The following is a 14084-nucleotide window of genomic DNA, read 5'->3' as shown; positions in this document are numbered from 1 at the left end:
CAAAAGGACTTTAGATGTCTAATCCAACTTCTTCATTTTTCTAGAGAAGTGAAGGGAATTGCCCAAGATTACCATTCATCAACAGTCAGCAAGCATTTTGCTGGGGTGATGCAGTGTCTGGAAGTAAGGGTAGAAGGGAACAGAACAGAATACAGTTCCAGGGCTTGCCAACCCATCGTTAACAGGAAGGCAGTGTTCCCCTGTCCAGCCTTCCTGTACTTACTTGAACTAGCAGGGTGGGCAGGGGTGCGTGACGAGAGCTAAAACAATGATAAGACAGGTTTTCTTGTGCTTAAAGGATGTGAAGAAATTGTCTAAAGTCATACCTCTCTGGATACAGCCAATCTTGTGTGACTCTGGGAATCTAAGCAGGGTTGGATCTGGTTAAATATCAGATGGGATACCTGCTGCTAATGCCAAGCCCTGTAGGCTTTTGTTTTGAGAGGAAAACATGGCATATTAGCTTGAGCATTGGTGTTATAGTCAGGAAGACCCAAGTTCAAATCGCACCTCAGACATTCACTGTCTAGCTCTGAGCAGGTCACTGAACCTTTCCACACTTTATTTTTCTTGAACTGTAAAATGAAAAGTTTGGACTTGAAGACTGGAAAGTCTCTTTTGGCTCTAAATACATAATCCTATGAACCATTTTGACTTGAAAAGCGTCCTTAGTTGAATTCATTGTCATAGATAAAGAGGGTTTTGGGTGCTTTCCATGAGATGGTAAGATGCTTAATAATATAGACCACCAAACCTGATCACCAAATCAAAGCTGACTCTCCCTCCTTCCCCCAGTACACAAACTGGCCAACTTTATTTCCCTTAACAAATGCAATGAATAGGCCAAGAGATTTCAAACACTTACCTATAACTGACACTGTGCTAAGCACTATACAGATATGAGGAAATAAATGTTACATCTTTCTTTGGGCTTCTGAGTATAGATAGAGATGTAGATGGTTATGGATAACATACATGTCAGAGAAGAAATACAGAAAAAAAGGAAGAAAAAAATAACATTCTGAACAAGCAAGTAAGAAATCTCGAGGATAAGTCTTTGTTTGCTTTAACATCTGTCAATGCAGACCTCAGAGGTACTTAAAGTACCCTCAGGTGTTCTGGAACCATTCCAAAATGTATATTTTAGTTAATTGTTCCTTCTTGGATATTCAAATAAATTTGAGAATCTTTCTTTTGTGTGATTGAGAGAGCTGTTAAACACATGAATGGGTGACCAAAGGAAGGTGGGGAATGTTGCAACGCCTTTGAAAGTAGGATTGCCTCATTATCTTGGGAGAGTGTCATTGTTTGTCCTTATTCTTGAAGAGGACCATGGCATCAGGAAGCTGATGCCATGTGATGCCACGACTTGCAAGTGAATTGGATTTAAGGGAAGGAAGGCTGTGCAGTCACCAGCCTCACTTTCTCCTCCAGAGTCATCTGGGTCCAGTGGCCAGATACAGATCAGGACGACTGAAGATGGCCCAGGATGCAGTCAGAGGAGACCTTGGCCTTTTTAAATTAAGGTCTTTCCCAGGTCTCAGTTTGACTGAGGAAATACTCATTCAGTGATTAAGGCTAGATAAGAAACAGAGGCAAAGAATGGCTTCTTTTATCTAGTCAAAAAAAAAGTCAATCTGGGAGGGGAAGACCCTCAGGGTTTCTGGCCAAAACAGAAATAATTGCTGTTTACACTGACTCTGAGCCATCCGGGCCCAAATAACTACCAAGTGAGGCTTGGGTTGGGACCTATTGCTGGCCAATCAATGACAGCCAGAGTAATTTTCCTTTAAGGCATGGTCCTTAAGAAAGAAATCTAACCAGCAAACCCAAAGATATAGATCAGGACGACTGGAGATGGCCCTATAGGAGGGAATATAGTGCAGTAGAAAGGGGTACTAAATTTGAAGTCAAAGGACCTGGGTTTGAATCCCAGTTATGCTATCTACTACCTGTGTGAGGAAGTCAATTAACCTCTCTGGGGCTCAGTTTCCTCCTTTCTAAAAAAAATGAGGAAATTGGGCTAGAAGGCCTTTGAAGACTCTTCCAGCTCTGCCTCCACCAACCCATCATTAACAAGAAGTCAGTGTTTCCTTGTCAATCCTTTCTATATTAACTTGAACTAGCACAGTGTGACCAATTGAAACAATGATATGGTAGGTCTACATGGGCTTCTGAGCAAAGCATAGAGATATGGACAGTTAAAGAATATGCAATTCATATATTCCATCACTAATTGTCCTCTAAGATCCCTTCTATCTCTTATTGAATCTATGATACTGTGACCATTTGTCTGTAATGGTTTATGGGGACTCTGTATAAAACCTGGAAGTTTTAAACATACTAGCTTATATTATTTTAAGCTTATAAACTAAGTAACTTATCACTGTTCAATACAGTCCTAAGCTTCAGTGATTTGGATAAAATATCATTATATCGTAGACTGTTTTTCAATCTTGCAGTCCTCAACTACACTTGACAAAGAACAGTTATCATGCAAAGCTACCCACTTTCAGCGCCAATGTTTAATTTGATTCTTGATTTAATGCAGTTTCCTTTTCTCTATAAAAATGATAAATCATATAGAATCATCTCTTCCTGGCCAGCCAGTGTAGAGGACTCTTGGGTGCTATAATGGCAAATGAAATCATTTCTCAACAAAAGAAAACATCTGATGAACTAGGCCATATTTCTCTCTTGTTCAGGAGCAAAAGGGCATTGAGAGGAGACTGGATTTATCCATATTATTACCAAACAATAGATATAAAAATAACACATCCTGCAATTTGAGAAGCTTCCCATCGATGGGGACCCACTGCAGATGGGGAAGCTACAGGCAGCAGGCATTTCACAAAGGGAATTTTGGATTCTGGGATATCTGGTTTGGTGCCATGACCCTAATTTGACAGGATGCATAGAATGGTTATTTGGGATATAGGAGACCATGGGTGAGAGTATTAGGGCTTTCTGTACCTTGGGAGAAAGGAAGAAAATCAAAGTTTTACTCGTTAGAGATCAGTGTCCTTCAGAACAAAATGTTCCATTTGATCATTTCTTTAGCATCTCACCGACTTCGGGATGGCATGTGTTTTTGCATGATCATACACTCTCTCAGCAACAGAATCTCTAGACCAGAGTTATCTTGAAGACCCTGAGACCTGCTCTTCTAGGAGGGACATTTGTCAGTTACATTGTTCACTACAAGTCAGTTTTTCAATTAACTATCCACCAGTTTTGTAAGAATACAGAATCAGAACTGTTTGGGACCTTAAAGGGTCAACTAATCAATTTTCTCATTTGAAAATGAGGAGACCAGGGCCCAGAGAGATGGAATGATTTGTCAAGGTCACACAATCCTGGATCTGAACCCAGGTCATCTGGTTCTAAATCCAGCACTGATCACTCACTCAATATTAAATTTATTTTACCCCTAGATTCATGACAGTCAAGCGAATTTACCTCTGCTCATGCTGATACTACAGTAAATTTCTTTTGTTAACTTTAGAATGAGAACCTTGTACTTGAGCCCACTTGCAAGGAGAAGACCATTGTATTTTAGGGGACTCACTCCCTGTAACAAGCTATTTGTTATAGGTCCCTTCCAAAGACAACTCCCTTCATGCAGGAGGAAAGGAGCTTTCTTTGACTATTAGGCAGCACAAGAAGGTTTCCAATGTTGAGTTAAATGCTCTCTTCATTTCTAGGAGGGAGCTAGCTATAAGAGTTTCCATACAGAGAAGAATGTTTCTATGTACCCTGCTTTCAGCGAATGTCCAACCTGTCAACTTGAGCTATGATCTTAAAAATGATGTAACTAGGAGAATGGGAGAGGTAATAATTATGTTCTAGAAATGTTAGGATCTCCTACTCGTGTACAAGGCAAGGGAAGATATGCTGCTTTAAGCCTAGAGATGGAGAGAGAGGTCTCAGGCTTTAATCTCTCCACCTGTGTCAACACATAACTGAATACAGGTCCCTGAGTCTTTTTTTGTTTTGTTTTGTTTTTACCTCTGAATTTGTTCTCTCTCATTTTAGGTAAAGGACTATTGGAGACAACCTAGTGAGCTTAGGAAACAGAGTCATCACAAGCCTAGTTGTAGGAGTCCAGGTAAGAGTTTACAGCCAGACAAGGTACCTAAGTGCCAAGGACTGAAAGGAAGAAAAGAAGGAAGGAAGGAAGGGAGGAAGGAAGGAAGGAAGGAAGGAAAGAAGGAAGGAAGGAAGGAAGGAAGGAAGGAAGGAAGGAAGGAAGGAAGGAAGGAAGGAAGGAAGGAGGGAGGGAGGGAGGGAGGGAGGGAGGGAGAGAGAGAAGAGAGAGAGAGAGAGAGAGAGAGAGAGAGAGAGAGAGAAAGAGAGAGAGAGAGAGAGAGAGAAGAGAGAGAGGAGGAAGAAGAGAGAGAGAGAGAAAAAGAAGAAAGAGAGAAAGAAAGAAAGAAAGAAAGAAAGAAAGAAGAGAAGGAAAAGAAGGAAAAGGAAGGAAGGAAGGAAGGAAGGAAAGGAAGGAAAGAAGAAAGAAAGAAAGAAAGAAGAAGAAAGAAAGAAAGAAAGAAAGAAAGAGAGAGAGAGAAAGAAAGAGAGAGAGAGAGAGAGAGAGAAGAAAGAGAGAGAGAGAGAGAGAGAAAAAAAAAAAGAAAGAAAGAAAGAAAGAAAGAAAGGAAGGAAGAAAGAAAGAAAAAGAAAGAGAGAGAGAGAGAGAGGGAGGGAGGGAGGGAGGGAAGAAGGAAGGAAGGAAGGAAGTCTTTATTAAGCACCTATTTATTAAAATGCTAGTCATTATACTAGTTGTTTTACAAATATGATCTCATCTGATCCTCACAACAATCTTAGGAGGTAGGTGCTATTATTATCATGCCCAGTTTACAGTTGAAAAAACAAAGACAGACAGGAGTTAACTGACTTTCTCAGGTTCATAGAGTAAGTAAATATCTAAGGTCATATTTGAATTCAAAATCTTCCTGACTCCAGGCCCAGTGCTCTACCCACTGTGCCACCCGCCCAAGCGCTCAAGCAGCTGAGATGCTGATTCATCCGATCTACTGGTTATGCCAAATGCAGAAGTGAACTTTCTGCTTTATGTCTGAGCACCCTCTCCCCAGGACAGAGGGAAGATTATGTCCCAGGTTTTACAGTCAAATGTTTGTAGCAAATTCTTGCTGTATCTTCTCAGTAAATACCCCTTTGTAAAAAAAATAAAGAAGAGAACTATTAAGAGTTATTTCAGCCTGCGTTCCCACCATAGACCAGGGATGACACAGATAAGATACCCACTTCATAAAATAGAGGATTCTCTGCCTTCCTCCCACCCCCAACCTTCTCCAATGTGCCTCACTGCTGCACTGTACCTCCAGGGCTACATTGACAACATTCAGTCCAAGCCTTTAAAATGTCCTGCTTCTTTATACAAGTTGGATGTACTAGAATCTATCTAATATTAGAATAAATTATTTTGTCCATTATAAATACCCAAATTAATTATAAAGGACACAGGAAGAAAGATGCTATCTGCATCCAGAGAAAGAACTGATAAATAGAAGTATGCATTAGAATAATTTAAAATATATATACCTCTTTGTGTCTAATGGTAGCCATCTCTAGGGTGAGGTGGAGGAAAGGGAAGAAAAAGAAAAAAATTACATCATCATTTTATTGTATTTTGGAAAGGAATAGCAAATTGTGCATAGTACGTTTGCCATTTCACGTACAATGGTCTCTTTTATTGTATTACATTAAGGAAATGCTTGTTTTATTCCATGAATTAAAAATAAAATTTTAAAAAGAAGGTATCTTTAGTGCTTTCACAATAAAATTCAAACCCTTTTGCTTAATGCTTACAGCTCTACACAACTTGGCTCTAATTTACCAGCCTTATTTGGCATTTCTCTTTTTCCCCCAACTTGGGTTCTAGCTAACACTATAGCCTATTACCTGCACTTGCTAAAGCTTCCGCTTACATGCATTTGTCCAGGCCATCTGCAGAAATACATTTCCTCCTCTCTTCAGTCATTCAGAATCCTTACATTTTTTTCAAGGCTCAGTTCAGGTGTTAACTTTCCTGGGTGTGGCCTTCTCTGAAAATCACCTGAGCTGAAGATGTTCCCCCTCCTTTTCACATTTTTTTGTAGGCAAGGCCACATATTGACTTAGAAAATCACAAATTAACATTATCTAGGCTATATTGTATTTTTATTTGTTTTGTTAAACATTTTCCAATTACATTTTAATCTGGCTCTGGAGTTTTGTGGATCTCTTTTGGTCCAAGGGCCAGGTTTGATATCTCTGGTCTAGAGTACTTTATCTCCCATTGCTCTCATCACTCTTTCTTGTATTAAACATATTTGTACACATGTTATAGCTTTGCTTATGGAATGTAAGCTCCTTGAAGTTTAGGACTGTGCCTTTTTGTAGCTGTATACCCTCTATGTCTGGCACAGTATCATTCATATATATGCATGTACAGGCATGTGCACATGTATGTATACACATGCATATATGTGTGTACATACACATATATGGATATGCTCCAATAAATGTTCAAATGAATCTTTGATCTCAATGACATAAGCATTCATCGAAATGATGATGATAACAACCCCATCTGTGCGTGCCCACATCCACCTCTAAATTCTCCACAGTTGGTCCATTGTATGTACTGGGGCCTTCTTCAATTTCTCCTGACATCGTGAGGATGGCCAGTGGAGGCCATGAGTTATCTATCACTTTTAACCACTAACCGTTGCTATCACTGTGTGACCAACCTATCTTCTTTTTTGCTAATATGTTTAATTGATGATGTCTTATACTCTAGAGCCCCCTCCTGATTTCTTGTTTGTAATGTGTTGTAGCAGCCAATTCACACTCACCATCTGTATTGCTCTCTGGATAATACTCAGACATTACCAATGACAGGATGTTAAATCTGAGACAGAACAGACCTTCATCAGGATCAGCCGATCCTCTTTTGGACGTTTCTGAAATGGTTTGGGGGATAAATATTTATTCGGAACATAATCAGAACCTAGATTTCATAAGCTAAAATTTCACAACTGCTTTAGCACCCCGGCCCCATAACACAAGAGGCACTTAATCCTAAAGTATCACCAAAACTCAGCTTTTCCTTTGGTTAGCTAATGACTTGGGCCATGTTGAATAATATAAGTGAAAGGACACATAGGCAATGGTATATGTGTTTCTTGGAGTGAATATATCAATGTATTTTTTTAAAAAGTCATCCATGACCAGAAATCTATAGAATCCTTTTTTGACCTCTTTTGATAGAGAATTGGCATGTGGGTAACTTAGTGGCGCAGTGGATAGAGTGCCAGGCTTAGAGTCAGAAAGACCTAAGTTCAAGTCCAGCCTCAGATACTTATCAGCTTTGTGACCCTGGGCAAGTCACTTAACCCTTTTTGCCTCAGTTTCCTCACCTGTAAAATGAGCTAGAGAAGGAAATGGCAAGCCATTCCAGTACCTTTGCCAAGAAAACACCAAACAGGGTCATGAAGAGTCAGAGATGACTGAAAAACAACTACCCATACCAGGGCTTTGCTTGCTTAGCCCACATGCCTGCTGTTGAGTCATGTCTGACTCTTTGTGACCCCATTTGGGATTTTCTTGGCAAAGATACTGGAGTGATTTGCCATTTCCTTCTCTAGCTCATTTTACAGGTGAGGAAACTGAGGCAAAAAGGGTTAAGTGGCTTGCCCAGGGTCACATAGTCAGGGAGGTTAAATTGCAATAGAAAAACAAATCTCAGCGGGATAAAATACTGGAGAGAAAGAGAAGAATAAGGATTAAAGAAAGGTCATGGGACTCAGTGATTAGGTGGTCATTTATGACCTCTCAGAGAGCAGGTTCATGGAATAGGGGGATTAGAAACCAGGTTACCAGATGATGATGAGCTAGTGGTTGGTGAGATAGTCATACAAGCTTCAAGGGCATTTTTTCAAGAAATTTAATCATGAAAGGGAGATGTTTGTTTGTTTGATTAATTTTTTTTTTAGGATTAGGGAGACCAGAATACACTTACGAACATATTGGAAAGAGCCATTGGCAAAAGAAAGGTTGAAGATTTAATGTAGAATGGGGATGATTACTCGAGTAAAGCCCTGAAATATTGGGGCTGTCCAGGTATGGACTGGACAAGAGAACCTTAGAGCTCCCTTCCAACTCTGGGTTTCTGTGATTTCATGAAAAGGGTAATTAGCAATTCTCAAAGGCAGTGCTGAGCAAAAAAATAACCCCACTTCTCCCTTCCCTACCCCACCCAAGAGAACATATATTAAAAGTCAAGTAGATGGTTTGGAAAATACAGCTGTAGAATAACACAGATTTTGACCATCTAAACCAAATTCAATTATCATGTCTATGCCGCTTTTCTATTTCTGTAGCTGAAAGGCTATTATTAGGCATTCTCTTTTTTACATCTCCAAGTATTGCCGCTGTAAAACATTCCAGAAAGTAAACATTAGCTTTAGGCCATTTGATTACTGGTTTCCCAGAACACTGTGTTCTGTCCTGCTTCAGTCAGTATTCCTTTTAATATTAAAAATAGGAGATGATTGAGCAGGGTTGAATGGATCTGCCTTGGAGGTTGCTCCCCACCCCCACCCCCATCCTTGCCCAAATCCCAGCCAACCTCCCAAGAACTTGCTTGGTCCCTTTCCCTCCAAAGTCAATCTTTATACTTAAAATACAGACTAATTTATGCCAAGTAAACAGGGGGAAAAGTCCCATTATGTATAAAAGGTGAAAGAAAAGTTTTTGGAAACACAAATGTTTCTTCCCTCTCTATGAGTTGTGTGTGTTAAGAGTTGTGTTTAAGTGTTTGGGGTGATGGCGGTTGTGTTACTCTTTTTTAATGGCCTTTTTTCTTTTTAACAAGTCTCCCCAGCTGCATAGAAAGCAAAGCCCATTTTATTTTCTATGCTAGATTAGCATCTTAAATGGGAGGAGCATTGGCGATGAAAGTATCTTTGAACAGGTGAGGTAAACAGAGCCGAGGGATAAGAAGAAAGCTCCCAAGTTAGTCTAGGCAATGGTAGCACCCAGGAAGTGCCCCTGCACTTGATATAGGTATTGTTTCTGTTTACCTCCCAGCTCCCTTCTATTCACACACAATTGCCTAGAAGTTAAGAGATAAATAGGGGGAAAGTATATGGGACTTGTCTTACAGGCGAAGGACTATTCCTGGGCCACTCAGCAGGCTGCCACCCACTTCAGCAAGGCTTGTGCATTCCCAGGGGGATGGGTCTTCTGAAGAAGGGGTGCAAGAAATCTTATGTTAAGCAAACCTAGCCAATCTTTGGCACAGGTGTTTTCTTTATACTCCTCAAAGAAGTTATGGAGCAAAGATTGTCCACCTTAGCTTGTTCCCCTGAAACATATATCTCTGTAGATGAATAGACAAGGACAAAAGTGAATGGAAGCAACAGTAATTGAATGAAATTCAAAGAATAATTAGTCTTCCAACCATTTTTTAAAAATCAACTTAAAAGCTATATGCTAATGCAGAAAGGAAACTGAAGGTAGACTGGACTATGGAAATTCAAAAACTTTTGATTCATTAGATTTATTGGAATCATCAGCATAGTTCAATGTGAGGGGTCTTGTTGCATGCAAGATACCATGTCTCTCTTCGGGTTTTGCTTCACTTCTCTAGTGTTATTACCATTGAGAAATTAAGACAGAACTACACAGATTGCAGTAGAATCATAGATCAGGTGCAGAGATACAGAGTGTGGACCCTGAGAAACTGAGACCATGGGAAGAGAGGCAAATGTCTGGAGTTTGGGAAGGAACATAGAATCATAGGGCTTATCCTCCCTTCTTCCCTTCCTCCATCTTTCTCTTCCTCCCTCCCTCCTTCACCTCCTTTTTCTTGCCTTTGCATTTTGAAAAGCCAAGAAAGACCTGAATTAAGCTCTACCTCTGATTTATGCTCTCTGTATCACACTGGTCAAGTCAATTAACCTCTCAGTGCCCCAGGAAAATCTCTAAGACTACAAATTGAAGAAAAAATGCCAATATTCAGTGGAAGAGGAAGTTCCTCATAAGGAACTACCTACACTGATGAAATTACAGGTTGGGTATGATAGACAGACAGATAGATAGATAGATAGATAGATAGATAGATAGATAGATAGATGGATGGATAGAGAGATAGGTAAACATAGAAAGATAGATAATATAAATAAATGAATGAATGCATAAATATCAAGCAAATAAGTAAATAGATAGACAAATAAATGCCTCTTCAAAGAATAATATGGTATCTTTCACTTTAAAAATGTTTGGTGATTAATTGTTGTAGGACAGGACCTTAGTAGTAAAAGGAAGTAACTTCCCAAAGGACCCAAAAAGGTAGTGAAATGGATTTCTTCTTTAGGTAAGATGGCCTTGTTATATGGCAGATCACAGACCAAACACTAACCCTTAGTAGCAAAAATGACCTCAGCTCTAGTGTTTTACTGTTGAATCTATTGTGTTCTAGTTTCCTGAAGAGAGCCACAAGTGCCCAAGAGATCAATATTTCTTACTGGTAGTTTTCCTTTTCTTCATAAGACTATTTATTTTCTTCTATAGGATATAAAATGCTCTTTTCTTGAAGACAGATGGACAGAGCCTACAGGACACTACTTACTGGAGAGAAACCAGCTTTGAAAACTTTTGACAACCAGCATGGTAGCCAGTCTGTTCCTATTGAAATGAGCTCGTTATAATTTTTTTTTGTAGACTTCCAATCAATTCTTTAATCATTTCTCAAGAGTATATTTCAATTAAAATAATAAACTTTCCATGGCACATAGAGTGCAAAAACACATTTTCAGCAATGTTCTTTCCAGACTATGAACTATCTGGAGCGATATCATAGAAAATTGATGGGTTTGTTTCTGCTGGGGTACATGAAAGTAGAATATCAGGCAACAAGCTAGTTTAATGGCAAACATTTCCTACCCCAAATTTGCACTTTTATAGGACTCTTTTGGGTTTTCCTTATTTTTACCCTCCTGATCTAGTAGCAGTTCTTAACCTGGGGTCTGTGAACTTCCTTTTGCATGTGTGTGTGTGTGTGTGTGTGTGTGTGTGTGTGTGTGTGTGTACATGTGTGTATGTGTGTAGAGAGAGAGACATAGATATATAAATATGTATATATGCATATATGTATGTATATGTTTATGTATGTAAGGTGTGCATATACGTGTGTGTAGGTTTATATGTATATGGATTTATGTATATATCCTTATGGGGATATGGATATATACATAATTGTATTTCAATCCTATTGGTTTCCTTTATAGTCCTATGTATTTTAAGCAATATTCTTAAGATGGATTCACAGGTTTTCATCAGACTGCCAATGGCATCTATGATACAAACCCGCCCCCCACCTTAAGGAAATTTATTAATTTGCATTAAAGAACCTTAGTTGTTGGAAGGAATCTTAAAAATCTTGCAACAACAATGATGACAATGATGATGATGGCTGACATTTATATAGCACTTCGAGGTTTTCAAGGCACCTTATTGTTTGAAACTGTGAGGCAGATGCTATTACTAATCTCATTTTACTGATGAATAAACAGGCTCAGAAGGGACAAGTGATTTGCCCAGGGTCACACAGCCAATAAGCGTTTGAGGTGGGACTTATACCCAGTTCTTTGTGATGTCAGGTCATTATGTAATTGAGCAAACTAAAGCCCAGGGAGAAGTGGCTGGCTCAACAGAGCAAAAGTTGGCTTATGCCACATTTTATAAATTAATCAAAAGTCTATTAAGAAAAACTTCTGATATCATCAGAACAATTGATGCTCTTAAGGATTCAGTCAGCTAGTCCGTGGGTGAGTCAGGAAGTGTTTATTTAGTCCTTACTAGGGGCCAGGCGAGGCTGCTAGATGACTCAGTGGGTTGAGTGCTGGGCCTAGAGTCAGGAAGACCTGAGTTCAAATCTGACCTCAGACACTTACTAACTATATGATCCCGGGCAAGTCACTTAATCTGTTTATCTTAACCTACTGGAAATGGCAAACTACTCTAGTATCTCTGCCAAGAAAACCCCATGGACAGCATTGGTGTGCTATGATCCACAGGGTTACAAAGAGTTGACACAACTGAACAACAGCATGGGCCAAGTACTATGGTAAGTGCTGTGGATACATAGAAAGGCAAAAATGCTGTCCCTGACCACAAAGAAGCTCACATTTTAATGAAGGAGAAAAGATGCAAATAGCCACAGAACAAGATTTTTATAAAGTAGATTGAAGGTAATCTCAGAAGGAAGGAAGACACTACCAGTGAGTGAGAGAGGGAGGCCAGCCAGAAAAGCCTCATCTTACTGATGAGTAAACAGGCTTAGAGGGGGGCAAGTCATTTGTTAAAATTTGGGCTGAGACCAGCAGAGGGAAGTTTGGCTTTGCCCACTGCTGGGCCCTCCAGCCCCTCCTGCTGGGCCTGCCGAGCTGTGGGCGCCAGGGGCCAGGGTCTGTGCCAGGCTTTTCCCGGCATCAAGGAAGGGGTCATACCAGAAATCTGTTCTCAGGTATGGAGGCCCCGTGGCTGAGAATCATATGCCTTCTGGCAGTGAATGGAAAAACAATAGCAACTGAATAGCAAAGAAATTGTGGCCTTAAAACAGATTTCTAGCAACAAGTGCTTTGAGGGGCTTCAAAAAGTGTATGAACATGACAACGTGGAACTAAAATGCAAAATGAAATTTGGAATCTATTTACCACCCAAGGCAGAGACTGGGAAATATCCTATACTTTACTGGCTGTCTGGTTTAACTTACATAGCACAAAATTTTATCACTGGTTATCACCAAGCTGCAGCAGGACAATACCCTTTCGAAAAGGGTCCAGTCCACGTGGCTGCAATATTGAAAGAGAAGATGCCAGCTGGGACTTTGGTGCTGGTGCAGGTTTTTGTGTAAATGCCACTGAAGAACCTTAGAAAACCAACTGGAGGATATACTTTTATATAATAAATGAGCTGCCCAAGCTGATAAATGCCAATTTTCCAACTGATCCAGAGAAGGTGTCTATTTTTGGCCATTCTATGGAAGGACATGATTATACTTTGAAGAATCCCAGAAAATACGAACCTGTGTCAGCATTCTCTCCAATCTACAATTCAATTGTCTGTCCTTGAAGGGGGGGAAGTCTTAGACAGATAATTTAGGATCAGATCAAATTAAGTGGGAGGCATATGATGCTACTCATTTTCTGAAGTCTCATTCAGATTCTCAGCTAAACATATTAATTGATCAAGGCAGGGATGACCAGTCCCTTAAAGATGGGCCATTACTTCCTGACAACTTAGCCTGTGCAGATCAGAAAAATACAGTTGTTTTTAGATTGCAAGCTAACTAAATGACGGAACTGTATCTCAGTAACTGAATAAAGAGACCTAATGCATTAAAAACAAAGATTTAGAGTGAGTCTTGAAGGAAGCCAATGTGAAGTACATCAGAAGGTGCAGGTGAGGAAAGAACATTCCAAGCATGGAGGAAAGTCAGTGAAAAGACTTAGCATTGGGAAATGGAGTGTTAGATACAAGGAACAGCAAGAAGTCCAGGGTCATTAAATCACAGAGGACCTATAAGGAAGCAAAATGTAAGAAGACTAGAAAGGTAGGATGTGTCCAAGTGTTCAATAGCTTTAAAAGCCAAATGTCCAAGTTTGCATTTTATTCTGGAAATAATAGAGAGCCACTGGATTTTTCTTGACTAGGGAAGTGACATGATTAGAATTGCACTTTAGAAAGTTTACTTCAGCAACTCAGTTCAGAATGGACTGGAGTGAGGAGAGAATTGAAGCAGAGAATCAAGTATGAGGCTATTATGGGAGGCGATGAAGGTCTGCATCAGGGTAGTAGTGGCTGTGTGAGTGGAAGGAAGGGTACATATACAAGTGATGTTGTGAAGGGGCAAAACGGATGAATTGGCAATGGAGTCGATATGTGGGGTTAGTGTGTGTAAGAAGTTGAGGATGACTCTAAGGTTGCAAGTACAAGTGACTGGGAGGATGGTGGAATCCTCAACAGTTACGGGAAAATTCATAAAGAAAGGACGATTTGTTGGAAACGTAACA

The 14084-nt window shown here is 39.9% G+C and overlaps 1 pseudogene; it reads left to right on the top strand.

The window, feature by feature from the left end:
* Window positions 1-13364, top strand: part of LOC110208770 (S-formylglutathione hydrolase-like) — a 54970-nt pseudogene extending 41606 nt beyond the window's left edge.
* Window positions 13365-14084: the final 720 nt, after the last annotated feature.

The sequence above is a fragment of the Phascolarctos cinereus genome, unplaced genomic scaffold (assembly GCF_003287225.1).
Source record: "Phascolarctos cinereus isolate Bilbo 61053 unplaced genomic scaffold, phaCin_HiC Scaffold_4;HRSCAF=312, whole genome shotgun sequence".
Classification (NCBI taxonomy): domain Eukaryota; kingdom Metazoa; phylum Chordata; class Mammalia; order Diprotodontia; family Phascolarctidae; genus Phascolarctos; species Phascolarctos cinereus.
This window is presented reverse-complemented; position numbering and strand designations above follow the sequence as displayed.